The 19294-nt window shown below is 59.8% G+C and overlaps 1 protein-coding gene and 1 long non-coding RNA gene across 7 annotated transcripts in view; both read right to left on the bottom strand.

Moving 5' to 3' along the window:
• Positions 1–19294, bottom strand: part of LOC119966998 (coiled-coil domain-containing protein 177) — a 42637-nt gene that overhangs the window by 22914 nt on the left and 429 nt on the right. The window contains exons 2-4 of one of the 4 annotated variants that reach the window (XR_005460893.1): positions 6865–7005; positions 6728–6768; positions 1005–1267 (exon numbers count right to left, since the gene is read on the bottom strand). The exons of 1 other annotated variant lie outside the window; for it this stretch is intronic. The gene's annotated coding sequence lies outside the window, so the exon portion shown is untranslated. Of the gene's footprint in view, positions 1–1004; positions 1268–6522; positions 6769–6864; positions 7006–19294 lie in introns of those variants that run through there. 2 more of the 4 variants (XR_005460894.1, XR_005460892.1) reach the window with 2 other exon arrangements.
• Positions 1010–3494, bottom strand: LOC119966999. Of its 3 annotated transcripts, none has more exons than XR_005460895.1 (2): positions 2866–3494; positions 1010–2810 (listed from the first exon to the last, which is right to left on the bottom strand). It is a non-coding gene; the product is annotated as an uncharacterized LOC119966999 (long non-coding RNA). The 3 variants fall into 3 exon arrangements; XR_005460896.1 differs by having other exon boundaries at positions 1010–2700; XR_005460897.1 differs by having other exon boundaries at positions 1010–2669.

The raw sequence follows: 19294 nt of genomic DNA, 5'->3' as shown, positions 1-19294 counted from the left end.
TCTTACAGACGGTCGGTGCAGACTCGATGGGCCAAATGGCCTCCTGCACTGTAGGTCTTCTGATACTTGGGAAAGGTACATTGCAGTGAGAAAGGAAGACTTGAGGGGAAAGATGCACCATTCGTGGCTGACTAAAGAATTTAAAGATAGTATCAAATTGAAAGAAAGATTTTCTCATTCTGCACAGAGGAGTGGCAGGTGGAAAGCTCAAACAAAATGTAATGAACAGCAAAGAATGAAAGATGAATAAGGAGGGAGAGGTTTCAGTATGAAATAAAGCTAGCTAGAAATATCTAACCCACCACCACCCGTGAGCAGCACGGTAGCATAGTGGTTAGCACTGTGGCTTCACAGCACCAGGGTCCCCGGTTCGATTCCCCGCTGGGTCACTGTCTGTGCGGAGTCTGCACGTTCTCCCTGTGTCTGCGTGGGTTTCCTCCGGGTGCTCCGGTATCCTCCCACAGTCCAAAGACATGCAGGGTAGGTGGATTGGCCATGATAAATTGCCCCTTAGTGACCAAAAAAATGGTTAGGAAGGGTTATTGGGATACAGGGATAGGATGGAAGTGAGGGCTTAAGTGGGTCGGCGCAGACTCGATGGGCCAAATGGCCTCCTTCTGCACTGTATGTTCTATGTTCAACCCAAAATATGTGCAGGGTAGGTGGATTGGCCACGCTAAATTGCCCCTGAATTGGAAAGAAAGAATTGGGCGCTGTAAATTTATATTTAAAAAAAGGAAAACTCTTACCGTCTTCCAGAGACATCCTGTTATATTGCTGCTTACCTGGTGTCTCCTTTTCAATTTATATTGTAACCAAAACCTCACCGTCTACCCTTTCAAAGATCCCGGACCCAAACCATGTTATGACACCCTTGGCTAGTGCATGGTCAATCCCAGCCCCTCTTAAGCCAGAGGCACAACACAAGTGAATTAAACAATAATGCTGAGAAAAATACCCAAGTCTGTGGCCCTTGGCTGCCCAATAATTAGTCACCAGGTTTGTAAATGTAAACACAATGACTTTTATTAATAACAAGGACTGTAATGAAATATGCTGCAAATTCAACTGGTTAATTATTATCCCCACCCTCTACACACTCAAAAGACAGAAACACCAAGGGAAGGGGTAAAAAAAAACCACAAAAAGAAAGAAGTCTTTGTTTCAGATGGTTGTTTCCAGCACCTTCCTCCTCTTCAAACGTTACTTTCAGTTTGAGGTCTTTATTGTAGATTCATTCAGGTCTTTGTAGTTTCATAAATATAGCCTTTAGAGAGAGGAGGGAGGAGAGAGAGATGGTGCTTGTCTTTGTTTGCAGCTGTAATGGTTTTCCTGTAGATTTATTCATTCAGGTTCTCTGCAATACTCAGCCTTTCCGCAGAAATCATAGAGGAGGGAGAGAGAGACCTTCTCCCAGTGCTTTCAGGAATCAAACTGAACCTCCTTGGGATTGAGAATCATTCCACTGGGATAGGATCCAATCATGTGTTGCCAGAGTGGCCTTTTGGCCCATTGATTGGCCACCAGCCAATCAAACTGAGTCCCACTCCACCTCTCTCGCTGGCAAGTCTGAAACTTCTGTTCAAACAAGCAGAGACTAACAGAGTGTTCTCTCCTGTAACTTCTAACTTCCTCATTCCCTTGCTGCTTAGATACATGTCCATTAATCGCCCATGGATCAAAAACGATAACAGCAAAATAAAAGGGCAAACCAGGGAATAAATAGGAAGGACGCATACAAGGTGGGAACCCTCAACATTCAAGAAGCATTTCGGTGAGCACTTGAAATGCCTTAGCAGACACGGCTACGGAGCAAGTTGTGGAAGATGGGATTAGATAACACGCTGCTAGAATATTGCCCTGTGGAACTGAACTAAGGCAGATACTGTTTGATTTCTGATAAGACCAGACTCCAGCCTGCAGCCTGTGTGGGTCGACTATCTCCAGCCGCTGTGGGTCTACTATCTCCAGCCGGTGTGGGTCTACTATCTCCAGCCGGTGTGGGTCTACTATCTCCAGCCGGTGTGGGTCTACTATCTCCAGCCGGTGTGGGTCTACTATCTCCAGCCGGTGTGGGTCTACTATCTCCAGGCTGCAGCCGCTGTGGGTCTACTATCTCCAGCCGGTGTGGGTCTACTATCTCCAGCCTGTGTGGGTCTACTATCTCCAGCCGGTGTGGGTCTACTATCTCCAGGCTGCAGCCGGTGTGGGTCTACTATCTCCAGGCTGCAGCCGGTGTGGGTCTACTATCTCCAGCCAGTGTGGGTCTACTATCTCCAGGCTGCAGCCGGTGTGGGTCTACTATCTCCAGGCTGCAGCCGGTGTGGATCTACTATCTCCAGGCTGTGTGGGTCTACTACCTCCAGCCGGTGTGGGTCTACTATCTCCAGCCGGTATGGGTCTACTATCTCCAGGCTGCAGCCGGTGTGGGTCTACTATCTCCAGGCTGTGTGGGTCTACTATCTCCAGGCTGCAGCCGGTGTGGGTCTACTATCTCCAGCCGGTGTGGGTCTACTATCTCCAGCCGGTGTGGGTCTACTATCTCCAGCCGGTGTGGGTCTACTATCTCCAGGCTGCAGCCGCTGTGGGTCTACTATCTCCAGCCGGTGTGGGTCTACTATCTCCAGCCTGTGTGGGTCTACTATCTCCAGCCGGTGTGGGTCTACTATCTCCAGGCTGCAGCCGGTGTGGGTCTACTATCTCCAGGCTGCAGCCGGTGTGGGTCTACTATCTCCAGCCAGTGTGGGTCTACTATCTCCAGGCTGCAGCCGGTGTGGGTCTACTATCTCCAGCCGGTGTGGGTCTACTATCTCCAGGCTGCAGCCGGTGTGGATCTACTATCTCCAGGCTGTGTGGGTCTACTACCTCCAGCCGGTGTGGGTCTACTATCTCCAGCCGGTATGGGTCTACTATCTCCAGGCTGCAGCCGGTGTGGGTCTACTATCTCCAGGCTGTGTGGGTCTACTATCTCCAGGCTGCAGCCGGTGTGGGTCTACTATCTCCAGCCAGTGTGGGTCTACTATCTCCAGCCAGTGTGGGTCTACTATCTCCAGCCGGTGTGGGTCTACTATCTCCAGCCGGTGTGGGTCTACTATCTCCAGCCGGTGTGGGTCTACTATCTCCAGCCGGTGTGGGTCTACTATCTCCAGCCGGTGTGGGTCTACTATCTCCAGCCGGTGTGGGTCTACTATCTCCAGCCTGTGTGGGTCTACTATCTCCAGCCGGTGTGGGTCTACTATCTCCAGCCGGTGTGGGTCTACTATCTCCAGGCTGCAGCCGGTGTGGGTCTACTATCTCCAGCCTGTGTGGGTCTACTATCTCCAGCCGGTGTGGGTCTACTATCTCCAGTCGGTGTGGGTCTACTATCTCCAGGCTGCAGCCGGTGTGGGTCTACTATCTCCAGCCAGTGTGGGTCTACTATCTCCAGCCGGTGTGGGTCTACTATCTCCAGCCAGTGTGGGTCTACTATCTCCAGCCAGTGTGGGTCTACTATCTCCAGTCGGTGTGGGTCTACTATCTCTAGGCTGCAGCCAGTGTGGGTCTACTATCTCCAGCCGCTGTGGGTCTACTATCTCCAGCCGGTGTGGGTCTACTATCTCCAGCCGGTGTGGGTCTATCATCTCCAGCCGGTGTGGGTCTACTATCTCCAGCCGGTGTGGGTCTACTATCTCCAGCCAGTGTGGGTCTACTATCTCCAGCCAGTGTGGGTCTACTATCTCCAGCCGGTGTGGGTCTACTATCTCCAGGCTGCAGCCTGTGTGGGTCTACTATCTCCAGGCAGTGTGGGTCTACTATCTCCAGCCTGTGTGGGTCTACTATCTCCAGCCAGTGTGGGTCTACTATCTCCAGCCTGTGTGGGTCTACTATCTCCAGCCGGTGTGGGTCTACTATCTCCAGGCTGCAGCCGGTGTGGGTCTACTATCTCCAGCCGGTGTGGGTCTACTATCTCCAGCCGGTGTGGGTCTACTATCTGAACCATCAAACAGGGGGCAGCAGAAAGAACTCTGGCTCTTATCAAAACTGCAAATTACTGGAGCATTAGAACTTGTGCCTCCATGACTAACTCAACTCTGTGTGCCTTCTTCCAGCGTAGAAGTCTCGCTTCTGGAAAGACTGATCACCCTCAAAGTCAGCCAACCTCCATTAGGAGAACCTTCCAACGGACTCTTGATTCTGTACTCAACCCCAATGTGCACTTTTAGTGTGCTTGGGCCCTGAACCCTCTTTGTTTTCCTTTATCCCCCATTTATTGTGCGAGCGCATTGCAAAATCCCTCTCTTGTGTGTATGCGTATGACAATAAACCAATCCTTCTATTCACTGAGGATTGAAACACTCCAAATTTAAGGGTTGGGGAGAAGACTTTGGCAATCTATATTTCCAAGTCCCTTGCCTCTCTATGTAACTTAATTTCTTACTTCCAAGGAATAAGCTGCCTTGTCATTATTAAGTACGGTCAGTATACTGCCTATTGTGAACAGCCAAAGGGGTGTTTGATACAATATGCCAGTGGTTGGGAACGTATGGCCTAGGTTCCTGGCACCGAGCGCACTGACATGGAAATCTATATACTACATTACTCATTCCTCTGCGTTTGATGCAGCATCCAGTTCATGAAAAACATCACTCCCTTTGCTACTGCATAGGAGCAGCTTGAAACAGCGAGCTTCACAAGCAGCTCAATTTCCTCCCCTTCACCTCTCCACCAGTCACCCCCCTCCCTCCCCTGCCTTTGCCTCCCTCCCAGATTCCGCCCCCCCACTCCCTCTGCCTCCTTAACCTCCTTCTCCCCTACCTCAACCCACCTGCTCCACACTCCTTCCTCTATCTCCACGCTCCTTCTCCACCGCCCCCACCACCCAATTCTCTTCCTCCCACATCTCACCTCCTTCCTGCCCCCTCCAATTCCCTTTCTCCATTCCTTGTCCCCTTTTCCCCACCTCTCTCTACCCCACGCCTCTCCCCAACGTGGGGGGGAATGATAAGTTTGTAGTTGACACCAAGATTGGTATGGGGTGGCATGGGAGCACAGTGGTTAGCACAATTGCTTCACAGCTCCAGGGTCCCGGGTTTGATTCCCGGCTCAGGTCACTGTTTGTATGGAGTCTGTACTTTCACCCCCTGTCTGTGTGGGTTTTCTCCGGGTGCTCCGGTTTCCTCCCACAGTCCAATGATGTGCAGGTTAGGTGGATTGGCCATGCTAAATTGTTCTTAGTGTCCAAAAAGGTTAGGTAGGGTTACTGGGGTACAGGGATAGGGGTGGAGGTGTGGGCTTAGGTCAGGTGATCTTTCGATGGGTCAGTGCAGACTCGATGGGCCGAATGGCCTCCTTCTGCACTGTAAATTTTATGATCTATGAAGGTGGTTAGCTGTGAAAGAGAGAGTTGTAGGTTACAGGAAGATATAGATGGATTGGTCATAAGGGCAGAGCAGTGGAAGGTGTTATTTAACCTCATAAGTGCAAAGAGATGCACTTTGGAATAAGAAACAGGACAAGGGAGTATGTAATGAATGGCAGGACACTGGGAAGCTCAGAGGAACAGATAGATCTTGGGGTACCTGTTTACAGATCCCTGAAAGCAGCAGAGCTGGTGAATAGGGTAGTTAAGGCATATGGGACACTTGCCTTTACAAGTCGTGGCAGGCAAAGAATTTAAGAGCAATGGGTTTATATTGGAGCTGTACAGAACGTTGGTTAGGCCACAGCTGGAGTGCAGTACTGGACTCCTCACTATAGGAAGGAGGCGATTGCACTGGAGGTATAGTGGAGATTAATCAGGATTCTGCCTGGGATGGAGCTTCTGACCTATCGGAGAGACTTGGAATATTTTCTTAGAGCAGAGAAGGTTGAAGGGATATGATTGAGGTGTATCATAATAATAATAATATAATAATCGCTTATTGTCACGAGTAGGCTTCAATGAAGTTACTGTGAAAAGCCCCTAGTCGCCACATTCAGACACCTGTTCGGGGAGGCTGGTACGGGAATTGAACCCGTGCTGCTGCCTTGTTCTGCATTAAAGCCAGCTGTTTAGCCCACTCTGCTAAACCAGCCCCTCCTCAATCCCTCCAGCTTCTCCTGCCCATTTCGCTCTTTCCTACTCCCTAACTCCCTGAAACCTTCAAACTCTTCTCTCAAACCCCCCCACAAATCTGGCATCCCATACACCTCCCTTCACCCTCCTCCCATCCATTCATCCCTCCACTTCCCAACATCCGCCCATCCCCCACCACCCTCCCTCCTATCCACCCTTCTCTCCATTGCAGCCCTCCTTCGCCCTACACCCCCTCCCGCACACTCTCCAGTACCCTCTAGCCCTGCTCCTCTCTACCCCACCCACCTCCCTCACCATCGATCTTTCATCCCCCCTGCCTACAGAGCAGAAGGCGGCCATCGATCCATCGTGTATGCACCAACCCTCTGAAAGAGCACCCGACCTAGCCCCACTCCCCCGATCTATCCCTGTAACCCCACCTAACCTGCATATCTTTGGACTGTGGGAAGAAACCGGAGCACCCGGAGGAAACCTACAGAGACACAAGGAGAACGTGCAGACCCCACACAGTTACCAAGGCTGAAATTGAACCTGCGTCCCTGGCGCTGTGAGGCAGAGGTGCTAACCACAGTGCCACCATCTAGTCACATGATAGTCAGTGACATCAGCAGCTACTTCATGGGCTTTGCCTCAATTTAGATCAAGCATCTGCACAGTTCACAGCTAATAAACCTTTGTTGATTCTTGTGCTCCAGCATGTCCATATGTTTATCCTGCAAGAACAATACACAATAGGATCAAAAGAAAACTGACGACAAGGATGGGATAAGAAGAAAAATTATTTTCTGAAGTGAAAAAGAAAATCAAACCTTTCAACAGTCGACGTTGAGGCAGATCAACAGGAGGTCAGCGATCACACCCCGCACCTAGCACAGAGCGGCAAGGTTTGCAGGCCCAAATTAAAAAGGATAGGTCCATACCCGGCACCCCGAGAAGTCCAGGCTGCAGAGCTTGCCACGTGCAGTAGAGTAAGACACAGAGGTAGAGTGGACAGAAAGGAAAAAAGAATTGGGCATTGCAGGCTGCTACAACTGGCCAATTTAACATTAACAACTAGATATGTTGAGAACATTCCGATTATCGCTGAAAAATGGCGGGAACATTTGGCGCGACGGGCTGGAGATCATATGCAGACTGATTCCACGATTCTATCCCAGTCAATAAGATTCCCGCAGATATTATGATTATGGTGCCTGCTTTTCTAAATACCATCGGCAGTAAAACTTACTCCGGACTCTGGGCCAGTCCGAGAAACCTGGCAATAAAACTCAGCAAGAATCGGTTCAAATATTAGAAGACGGGGCAGCAAGGTGGCGCAGTGGTTAGCACTGCAGCCTCACGGCGCCGAGGTCCCAGGTTCGATCCCGGCTCTGGGTCGCTGTCCGTGTGGAGTTTGCACATTCTCCCCGTGTTTGCGTGGGTTTCGCCCCCACAACCCAAAGATGTGCAGGATAGATGGATTGAACGCACTAAATTATCCCTTAATTGGAAAAAATGAATTGGGTACTCTAAATTCAAAAAAAAATTGGAAGTCGATTATGCACCAATGCCATTAATTATCACGGACATTATTATGGTGGCCCCACAACCAACAAATGTAACACCGGTAGGATCATTCCTAGGATTAATGGGAAATTCATCCCGAATCTAGCAACCCGACTTAAATCATTGCATACTTTGTGCGGAAAACAAGCTTGGGAATGGAAAGCAAAAAGCAGACCAGTCAGCTAAACCAGCACTGGAGTCAGAAGTGTTGGTGCATTTCAAGCCAAAGTTACCATAACGACTTGCCTGTGATGCTTTGCTGTACTGAGTTGAAGCGAAAAGCAGAACAAATCATGAGTGCCAACTGTCCACAGCTCAGGAGTTCAAGGACTATTTAAAGATATGGGGTGTCAAAACACAAAATCAGCACCTTACCATCCATTCACAAACGGTTTAGCTAAAAGGCTTGTCCAGTCCTCGAAGCCCAATTCTCGAAGCATGCAGAGACAGTTCTCAAGGACCAAGTTTCGTTAAATCACCGTCTAAACAGTTTCTTGGCGACGTATTGAAACTCCACATGTGACTACTCAAGAGTTTCCCAGCTTACCTACAACTGAAGAAGAAGCTGAGGACTACGTTTGATCTACTCTTACTGCAGGAGACTTCAGAGATAGTAGAACACAATTAGCAATCAGAAATATGGCAATTTGAGAAGACGCTTGTTTAAACAAGGAGAGCAAGTATTGGCACGCAACTATACCACTAGTGAGAAGTGGGTTCCTGCAACTGGATTGACTCAAACTGACCCTATCTCCTATACTGTACAAACTGAAGTTGAGCTAATGAGGAGGCAACATGTTGTTATCTATATACATCCAGGTGCCAGCACCAAGTATCCCAGAACTACCTCTGGATGAACCACCATCCATACCACCAGATCGGGACTGCGGCTTCTGCTCAATCCACAGAAGCAGAGTTTGCCAAGGAATCTCCTGCTGCTACAAGTCTCCCTTCAGCAAAAGAGATTGTAACACCTTCCAGGGTAGACACATCCTCTAAAGGTCAAGAAAACCCTGAGGTGTGCAGGCAACTTATGCGGACTAGCCACCCAGCAGATCGTCTTTCCTAGTAACTGTATTACTATTATGTAATGTAATGCCTGCCCTTGTTGTGACCATGTGAAATTACTACAGTTATTCGTTGTTTATTTGCAGTCACTTTGAGTTTAGTCAAATGATAGTCCGTGATGTCATCGGCTACTTTGCAGGCTTCGTCAGTCTAGGTCCCAACCATCTGGTAAACCACTGATTATTGCATTCAATCCATGTGAGGGAGGGAGAACGCGCGGAAACTCCTCGCGGACACGGAAAGTGAGAGAGCGCACAGACATGGCGAGGGAGAGAGCGCACAGACACGGCGAGGGAGAGAGCACAGACACGGCGAGGGAGAGAGCGCGCAGACACGGCGAGGGAGAGAGAGCAGACACGGCGAGGGAGAGAGCGCACAGACACGGCGAGGGAGAGAGAGCACAGACACGGCGAGGGAGAGAGAGCACAGACACGGCGAGGGAGAGAGCGCGCAGACACGGCGAGAGAGAGAGCGCAGACACGGCGAGGGAGAGAGGGCGCAGACACGGCGAGAGAGAGAGCGCACAGACACGGCGAGGGAGAGAGGGCGCAGACACGGCGAGGGAGAGAGCGCACAGACACGGCGAGGGAGAGAGCGCAGACACGGCGAGGGAGAGAGCGCAGACACGGCGAGGGAGAGAGCGCGCAGACACGGCGAGGGAGAGAGAGCAGACACGGCGAGGGAGAGAGCGCACAGACACGGCGAGGGAGAGAGAGCACAGACACGGCGAGGGAGAGAGCGCAGACACGGCGAGGGAGAGAGCGCGCAGACACGGCGAGGGAGAGAGCGCAGACACGGCGAGGGAGAGAGCGCACAGACACGGCGAGGGAGAGAGCGCAGACACGGCGAGGGAGAGAGCGCACAGACACGGCGAGGGAGAGAGCGCACAGACACGGCGAGGGAGAGAGCGCGCAGACACGGCGAGGGAGAGAGCGCACAGACACGGCGAGGGAGAGAGCGCACAGTCACGGCGAGGGAGAGAGCGCACAGACACGGCGAGGGAGAGAGCGCGCAGACACGGCGAGGGAGAGAGCGCGCAGACACGGCGAGGGAGAGAGCGCACAGACACGGCGAGGGAGAGAGCGCAGACACGGCGAGGGAGAGAGCGCACAGACACGGCGAGGGAGAGAGCGCACAGACACGGCGAGGGAGAGAGCGCGCAGACACGGCGAGGGAGAGAGCGCACAGACACGGCGAGGGAGAGAGCGCGCAGACACGGCGAGGGAGAGAGAGCGCACAGACACGGCGAGGGAATGAGCACAGACACGGCGAGGGAGAGAGCGCACAGACACGGCGAGGGAGAGAGCACACAGACACGGCGAGGGAGAGAGCGCGCAGACACGGCGAGGGAGAGAGCGCGCAGACACGGCGAGGGAGAGAGAGCACAGACACGGCGAGGGAGAGAGCGCACAGACACGGCGAGGGAGAGAGCGCACAGACACGGCGAGAGAGAGAGCGCAGACACGGCGAGGGAGAGCGCACAGACACGGCGAGGGAGAGAGCGCAGACACGGCGAGGGAGAGAGCGCACAGACACGGCGAGGGAGAGAGCGCACAGACACGGCGAGGGAGAGAGCGCACAGACACGGCGAGGGAGAGAGCGCACAGACACGGCGAGGGAGAGAGCGCACAGACACGGCGAGGGAGAGAGCGCACAGACACGGCGAGAGAGAGAGCGCACAGACACGGCGAGGGAGAGAGCGCACAGACACGGCGAGGGAGAGAGCGCAGACACGGCGAGGGAGAGAGCGCGCAGACACGGCGAGGGAGAGAGCGCACAGACACGGCGAGAGAGAGAGCGCACAGACACGGCGAGAGAGAGAGCGCACAGACACGGCGAGGGAGAGAGCACACAGACACGGCGAGGGAGAGAGCACACAGACACGGCGAGGGAGAGAGCGCACAGACACGGCGAGGGAGAGAGCACACAGACACGGCGAGGGAGAGAGAGCACAGACACGGCGAGGGAATGAGCACACAGACACGGCGAGGGAGAGAGCACAGACACGGCGAGGGAGAGAGCGCGCAGACACGGCGAGGGAGAGAGCGCACAGACACGGCGAGGGAGAGAGCGCACAGACACGGCGAGGGAGAGAGAGCACAGACACGGCGAGGGAGAGAGCGCACAGACACGGCGAGGGAGAGAGCACAGACACGGCGAGAGAGAGAGCGCACAGACACGGCGAGGGAGAGAGCGCACAGACACGGCGAGGGAGAGAGCGCACAGACACGGCGAGGGAGAGAGCGCGCAGACACGGCGAGAGAGAGAGCGCACAGACACGGCGAGGGAGAGAGCGCACAGACACGGCGAGGGAGAGAGCGCACAGACACGGCGAGGGAGAGAGCACAGACACGGCGAGGGAGAGAGCGCACAGACACGGCGAGGGAGAGAGCGCACAGACACGGCGAGGGAGAGAGCGCACAGACACGGCGAGGGAGAGAGCGCGCAGACACGGCGAGGGAGAGAGCGCGCAGACACGGCGAGAGAGAGAGCGCACAGACACGGCGAGGGAGAGAGCGCACAGACACGGCGAGGGAGAGAGCGCGCAGACACGGCGAGGGAGAGAGCGCGCAGACACGGCGAGGGAGAGCCCGCACAGACACGGCGAGGGAGAGAGCGCGCAGACACGGCGAGGGAGAGAGCGCGCAGACACGGCGAGGGAGAGAGCGCAGACACGGCGAGGGAGAGAGCGCAGACACAGCGAGGGAGAGAGCGCAGACACGGCGAGGGAGAGAGCGCAGACACGGCGAGGGAGAGAGCGCAGACACAGCGAGGGAGAGAGCGCACAGACACGGCGAGGGAGAGAGCGCAGACACAGCGAGGGAGAGAGCGCACAGACACGGCGAGGGAGAGAGCGCAGACACGGCGAGGGAGAGAGCGCAGACACAGCGAGGGAGAGAGCGCAGACACGGCGAGGGAGAGAGCGCAGACACGGCGAGGGAGAGAGCGCAGACACGGCGAGGGAGAGAGCGCAGACACAGCGAGGGAGAGAGCGCAGACACGGCGAGGGAGAGAGCGCAGACACGGCGAGGGAGAGAGCGCAGACACAGCGAGGGAGAGAGCGCACAGACACGGCGAGGGAGAGAGCGCACAGACACGGCGAGGGAGAGAGCGCACAGACACGGCGAGGGAGAGAGCGCACAGACACGGCGAGGGAGAGAGCGCGCAGACACGGCGAGGGAGAGAGCGCGCAGACACGGCGAGGGAGAGAGCGCACAGACACGGCGAGGGAGAGAGCGCACAGACACGGCGAGGGAGAGCCCGCACAGACACGGCGAGGGAGAGAGCGCACAGACACGGCGAGGGAGAGAGCGCACAGACACGGCGAGGGAGAGAGCGCACAGACACGGCGAGAGAGAGAGCGCACAGACACGGCGAGAGAGAGAGCGCAGACACGGCGAGGGAGAGAGCGCACAGACACGGCGAGGGAGAGAGCGCACAGACACGGCGAGGGAGAGAGCGCACAGACACGGCGAGGGAGAGAGCGCGCAGACACGGCGAGGGAGAGAGCACAGACACGGCGAGGGAGAGAGCGCACAGACACGGCGAGGGAGAGAGCGCACAGACACGGCGAGGGAGAGAGCGCACAGACACGGCGAGGGAGAGAGCGCACAGACACGGCGAGGGAGAGAGCGCACAGACACGGCGAGGGAGAGAGCGCACAGACACGGCGAGGGAGAGAGCGCACAGACACGGCGAGAGAGAGAGCGCGCAGACACGGCGAGGGAGAGAGCGCGCAGACACGGCGAGGGAGAGAGCACAGACACGGCGAGGGAGAGAGCGCACAGACACGGCGAGGGAGAGAGCGCACAGACACGGCGAGAGAGAGAGCGCACAGACACGGCGAGGGAGAGAGCGCACAGACACGGCGAGGGAGAGAGCGCGCAGACACGGCGAGGGAGAGAGCGCGCAGACACGGCGAGGGAGAGAGCGCGCAGACACGGCGAGGGAGAGAGCACACAGACACGGCGAGAGAGAGAGCGCACAGACACGGCGAGAGAGAGAGCGCACAGACACGGCGAGGGAGAGAGCACAGACACGGCGAGGGAGAGAGCGCACAGACACGGCGAGGGAGAGAGAGCACAGACACGGCGAGGGAGAGAGCGCACAGACACGGCGAGGGAGAGAGCGCACAGACACGGCGAGGGAGAGAGCGCACAGACACGGCTAGGGAGAGAGCGCACAGACACGGCGAGGGAGAGAGCGCACAGACACGGCGAGGGAGAGAGCGCACAGACACGGCGAGGGAGAGAGCGCACAGACACGGCGAGAGAGAGAGAGCACAGACACGGCGAGGGAGAGAGCGCACAGACACGGCGAGGGAGAGAGCGCACAGACACGGCGAGGGAGAGAGCGCACAGACACGGCGAGGGAGAGAGCGCACAGACACGGCGAGGGAGAGAGCGCACAGACACGGCGAGGGAGAGAGCGCACAGACACGGCGAGGGAGAGAGCGCACAGACACGGCGAGGGAGAGAGCGCAGACACGGCGAGGGAGAGAGCGCACAGACACGGCGAGAGAGAGCACACAGACACGGCGAGGGAATGAGCACAGACACGGCGAGGGAGAGAGCGCAGACACGGCGAGGGAGAGAGCACACAGACACGGCGAGGGAGAGAGCGCACAGACACGGCGAGGGAGAGAGCGCACAGACACGGCGAGGGAGAGAGCGCACAGACACGGCGAGGGAGAGAGCGCACAGACACGGCGAGGGAGAGAGAGCACAGACACGGCGAGGGAGAGAGCGCGCAGACACGGCGAGAGAGAGAGCGCACAGACACGGCGAGGGAGAGAGCACAGACACGGCGAGGGAGAGAGCGCACAGACACGGCGAGGGAGAGAGCGCGCAGACACGGCGAGGGAGAGAGCGCACAGACACGGCGAGGGAGAGAGCGCGCAGACACGGCGAGGGAGAGAGCACAGACACGGCGAGAGAGAGAGAGCACAGACACGGCGAGGGAGAGAGCGCACAGACACGGCGAGGGAATGAGCACAGACACGGCGAGGGAGAGAGCGCACAGACACGGCGAGAGAGAGAGCGCACAGACACGGCGAGGGAGAGAGCGCACAGACACGGCGAGGGAGAGAGCGCGCAGACACGGCGAGGGAGAGAGCGCACAGACACGGCGAGGGAGAGAGCGCGCAGACACGGCGAGGGAGAGAGCGCACAGACACGGCGAGGGAGAGAGCGCGCAGACACGGCGAGGGAGAGAGCACAGACACGGCGAGGGAGAGAGCGCACAGACACGGCGAGGGAGAGAGCGCACAGACACGGCGAGGGAGAGAGCGCACAGACACGGCGAGGGAGAGAGCGCACAGACACGGCGAGGGAATGAGCACAGACACGGCGAGGGAGAGAGCGCACAGACACGGCGAGGGAGAGAGAGCACAGACACGGCGAGGGAGAGAGCGCACAGACACGGCGAGGGAGAGAGCGCGCAGACACGGCGAGGGAGAGAGCGCACAGACACGGCGAGGGAGAGAGCGCACAGACACGGCGAGGGAGAGAGCGCGCAGACACGGCGAGGGAGAGAGCGCGCAGACACGGCGAGGGAGAGAGCGCGCAGACACGGCGAGGGAGAGAGCGCACAGACACGGCGAGGGAGAGAGCGCACAGACACGGCGAGAGAGAGAGCGCACAGACACGGCGAGGGAGAGAGCGCACAGACACGGCGAGGGAGAGAGCGCGCAGACACGGCGAGGGAGAGAGCGCAGACACGGCGAGGGAGAGAGCGCACAGACACGGCGAGGGAGAGAGCGCACAGACACGGCGAGGGAGAGAGCGCACAGACACGGCGAGGGAGAGCGCACAGACACGGCGAGGGAGAGAGCGCACAGACACGGCGAGGGAGAGAGCACAGACACGGCGAGGGAGAGAGCGCACAGACACGGCGAGAGAGAGAGCGCACAGACACGGCGAGAGAGAGAGCGCACAGACACGGCGAGGGAGAGAGCGCACAGACACGGCGAGGGAGAGAGCGCACAGACACGGCGAGGGAGAGAGCGCACAGACACGGCGAGGGAGAGAGCGCACAGACACGGCGAGGGAGAGAGCGCGCAGACACGGCTAGGGAGAGAGCGCGCAGACACGGCGAGGGAGAGAGCGCACAGACACGGCGAGAGAGAGAGCGCGCAGACACGGCGAGGGAGAGAGCGCACAGACACGGCGAGGGAGAGAGCACAGACACGGCGAGGGAGAGAGCGCACAGACACGGCGAGGGAGAGAGCGCACAGACACGGCGAGGGAGAGCGCGCAGACACGGCGAGGGAGAGAGCGCGCAGACACGGCGAGGGAGAGAGCGCACAGACACGGCGAGGGAGAGAGCGCACAGACACGGCGAGGGAGAGAGCGCACAGACACGGCGAGGGAGAGAGCGCACAGACACGGCGAGAGAGAGAGCGCACAGACACGGCGAGGGAGAGAGCGCACAGACACGGCGAGGGAGAGAGCGCGCAGACACGGCGAGGGAGAGAGCGCGCAGACACGGCGAGGGAGAGAGCGCGCAGACACGGCGAGGGAGAGAGCGCACAGACACGGCGAGGGAGAGAGCGCACAGACACGGCGAGGGAGAGAGCGCAGACACGGCGAGGGAGAGAGCGCACAGACACGGCGAGGGAGAGAGCGCACAGACACGGCGAGGGAGAGAGCGCACAGACACGGCGAGGGAGAGCGCACAGACACGGCGAGGGAGAGAGCGCACAGACACGGCGAGGGAGAGAGCGCACAGACACGGCGAGAGAGAGCGCACAGACACGGCGAGGGAGAGAGCGCACAGACACGGCGAGGGAGAGAGCGCACAGACACGGCGAGGGAGAGAGCGCAGACACGGCGAGGGAGAGAGCGCACAGACACGGCGAGGGAGAGAGCGCACAGACACGGCGAGGGAGAGAGCGCACAGACACGGCGAGGGAGAGAGCGCACAGACACGGCGAGGGAGAGAGCACAGACACGGCGAGGGAGAGAGCACAGACACGGCGAGGGAGAGAGTGCACAGACACGGCGAGGGAGAGAGCGCAGACACGGCGAGGGAGAGAGCGCACAGACACGGCGAGGGAGAGAGCGCACAGACACGGCGAGGGAGAGAGCGCACAGACACGGCGAGGGAGAGAGCGCACAGACACGGCGAGGGAGTGAGCACAGACACGGCGAGGGAGAGAGCGCAGACACGGCGAGGGAGAGAGCGCACAGACACGGCGAGGGAGAGAGCGCACAGACACGGCGAGGGAGAGAGCGCACAGACACGGCGAGGGAGAGAGCGCACAGACACGGCGAGAGAGAGAGCGCACAGACACGGCGAGGGAGAGAGCGCACAGACACGGCGAGGGAGAGAGCGCACAGACACGGCGAGGGAGAGAGCGCGCAGACACGGCGAGAGAGAGAGCGCACAGACACGGCGAGGGAGAGCCCGCACAGACACGGCGAGGGAGAGAGCGCACAGACACGGCGAGGGAGAGAGCGCACAGACACGGCGAGAGAGAGAGCGCACAGACACGGCGAGGGAGAGAGCGCACAGACACGGCGAGGGAGAGAGCGCAGACACGGCGAGGGAGAGAGCGCGCAGACACGGCGAGGGAGAGAGCAGACACGGCGAGGGAGAGAGCGCACAGACACGGCGAGGGAGAGAGCGCACAGACACGGCGAGGGAGAGAGCGCACAGACACGGCGAGGGAGAGAGCGCAGACACGGCGAGGGAGAGAGCGCACAGACACGGCGAGGGAGAGAGCGCGCAGACACGGCGAGGGAGAGAGCGCACAGACACGGCGAGGGAGAGAGCGCACAGACACGGCGAGGGAGAGAGCGCGCAGACACGGCGAGGGAGAGAGAGCGCACAGACACGGCGAGGGAGAGAGCGCACAGACACGGCGAGGGAGAGAGCGCACAGACACGGCGAGGGAGAGAGCGCACAGACACGGCGAGGGAGAGAGCGCACAGACACGGCGAGGGAGAGAGCGCAGACACGGCGAGGGAGAGAGCGCGCAGACACGGCGAGGGAGAGAGCACAGACACGGCGAGAGAGAGAGCACACAGACACGGCGAGGGAGAGAGCGCACAGACACGGCGAGGGAGAGAGCACAGACACGGCGAGAGAGAGAGCGCACAGACACGGCGAGGGAGAGAGCGCACAGACACGGCGAGGGAGAGAGCGCACAGACACGGCGAGAGAGAGAGCGCACAGACACGGCGAGGGAGAGAGCACAGACACGGCGAGGGAGAGAGCACAGACACGGCGAGGGAGAGAGCGCACAGACACGGCGAGGGAGAGAGCGCACAGACACGGCGAGGGAGAGAGCGCACAGACACGGCGAGGGAGAGAGCGCACAGACACGGCGAGGGAGAGAGCGCACAGACACGGCGAGGGAGAGAGCGCACAGACACGGCGAGGGAGAGAGCGCACAGACACGGCGAGGGAGAGAGCACAGACACGGCGAGGGAGAGAGCGCACAGACACGGCGAGGGAGAGAGCGCACAGACACGGCGAGGGAGAGAGCGCACAGACACGGCGAGGGAGAGAGCGCACAGACACGGCGAGGGAGAGAGCGCACAGACACGGCGAGAGAGAGAGCGCACAGACACGGCGAGGGAGAGAGCGCAGACACGGCGAGGGAGAGAGCGCAGACACGGCGAGGGAGAGAGCGCACAGACACGGCGAGGGAGAGAGCACACAGACACGGCGAGGGAGAGAGCGCACAGACACGGCGAGGGAGAGAGCGCACAGACACGGCGAGGGAGAGAGCGCAGACACGGCGAGGGAGAGAGCGCACAGACACGGCGAGGGAGAGAGCGCACAGACACGGCGAGGGAGAGAGCACACAGACACGGCGAGGGAGAGCGCACAGACACGGCGAGAGAGAGAGCGCGCAGACACGGCGAGGGAGAGAGCACACAGACACGGCGAGGGAGAGAGCGCACAGACACGGCGAGGGAGAGAGCACAGACACGGCGAGGGAGAGAGCACAGACACGGCGAGGGAGAGAGCGCACAGACACGGCGAGGGAAGAGAGCGCACAGACACGGCGAGGGAATGAGCACAGACACGGCGAGGGAGAGAGCGCACAGACACGGCGAGGGAGAGAGCGCACAGACACGGCGAGGGAGAGAGCGCACAGACACGGCGAGAGAGAGAGGGCACAGACACGGCGAGGGAGAGAGCGCACAGACACGGCGAGGGAGAGAGGGCGCAGACACGGCGAGGGAGAGAGCGCAGACACGGCGAGGGAGAGAGCGCAGACACGGCGAGGGAGAGAGCGCACAGACACGGCGAGGGAGAGAGCGCAGACACGGCGAGGGAGAGAGCGCACAGACACGGCGAGGGAGAGAGCGCACAGACACGGCGAGGGAGAGAGCGCACAGACACGGCGAGGGAGAGAGCGCGCAGACACGGCGAGGGAGAGAGCACAGACACGGCGAGGGAGAGAGCGCACAGACACGGCGAGGGAGAGAGCGCGCAGACACGGCGAGGGAGAGAGCGCACAGAGACACAGTCACCCAAGTCTGGAATTGAACCCGGGTCCCTGATGTTGAGGCTGCAGTGCTAACCAGTGTGCCACCGCGGCATCTCCTCCCCGCCCCCCCTCCCTACCTCGGAGCCCGCCCCCCCTCCCTACCTCGGAGCCCGCCCCCCCTCCCTACCTCGGAGCCCGCCCCCCTCCCTACCTCGAAGCCCGCCCCCCCTCCCTACCTCGGAGCCCGCCCCCCCTCCCTACCTCGGAGCCCGCCCCCCCTCCCTACCTCGGAGCCCACCCCCCCCTCCCTACCTCGGAGCCCACCCCCCCCTCCCTACCTCGGAGCCCACCCCCCCCTCCCTACCTCGGAGCCCACCCCCCCCTCCCTACCTCGGAGCCCACCCCCCCCTCCCTACCTCGGAGCCCACCCCCCCCTCCCTACCTCGGAGCCCACCCCCCCCCTCCCTACCTCGGAGCCCACCCCCCCCTCCCTACCTCGGAGCCCACCCCCCCCTCCCTACCTCGGAGCCCACCCCCCCCTCCCTACCTCGGAGCCCACCCCCCCCTCCCTACCTCGGAGCCCACCCCCCCCTCCCTACCTCGGAGCCCACCCCCCCCTCCCTACCTCGGAGCCCACCCCCCCCTCCCTACCTCGGAGCCCACCCCCCCCTCCCTACCTCGGAGCCCACCCCCCCCTCCCTACCTCGGAGCCCACCCCCCCCTCCCTACCTCGGAGCCCACCCCCCCCTCCCTACCTCGGAGCCCACCCCCCCCTCCCTACCTCGGAGCCCACCCCCCCCCTCCCTACCTCGGAGCCCACCCCCCCCCTCCCTACCTCGGAGCCCACCCCCCCCTCCCTACCTCGGAGCCCACCCCCCCCTCCCTACCTCGGAGCCCACCCCCCCCTCCCTACCTCGGAGCCCACCCCCCCTCCCTACCTCGGAGCCCACCCCCCCCTCCCTACCTCGGAGCCCACCCCCCCCTCCCTACCTCGGAGCCCACCCCCCCCTCCCTACCTCGGAGCCCACCCCCCCCTCCCTACCTCGGAGCCCACCCCCCCCTCCCTACCTCGGAGCCCACCCCCCCCTCCCTACCTCGGAGCCCACCCCCCCCTCCCTACCTCGGAGCCCACCCCCCCCTCCCTACCTCGGAGCCCACCCCCCCCCTCCCTACCTCGGAGC

Source organism: Scyliorhinus canicula, chromosome 6 (genome assembly GCF_902713615.1).
Source record: "Scyliorhinus canicula chromosome 6, sScyCan1.1, whole genome shotgun sequence".
Classification (NCBI taxonomy): Eukaryota; Metazoa; Chordata; class Chondrichthyes; order Carcharhiniformes; family Scyliorhinidae; genus Scyliorhinus; species Scyliorhinus canicula.
Note: the sequence above shows the minus strand (reverse complement) of the source record. Positions and strands in the feature narration are given on the sequence as shown.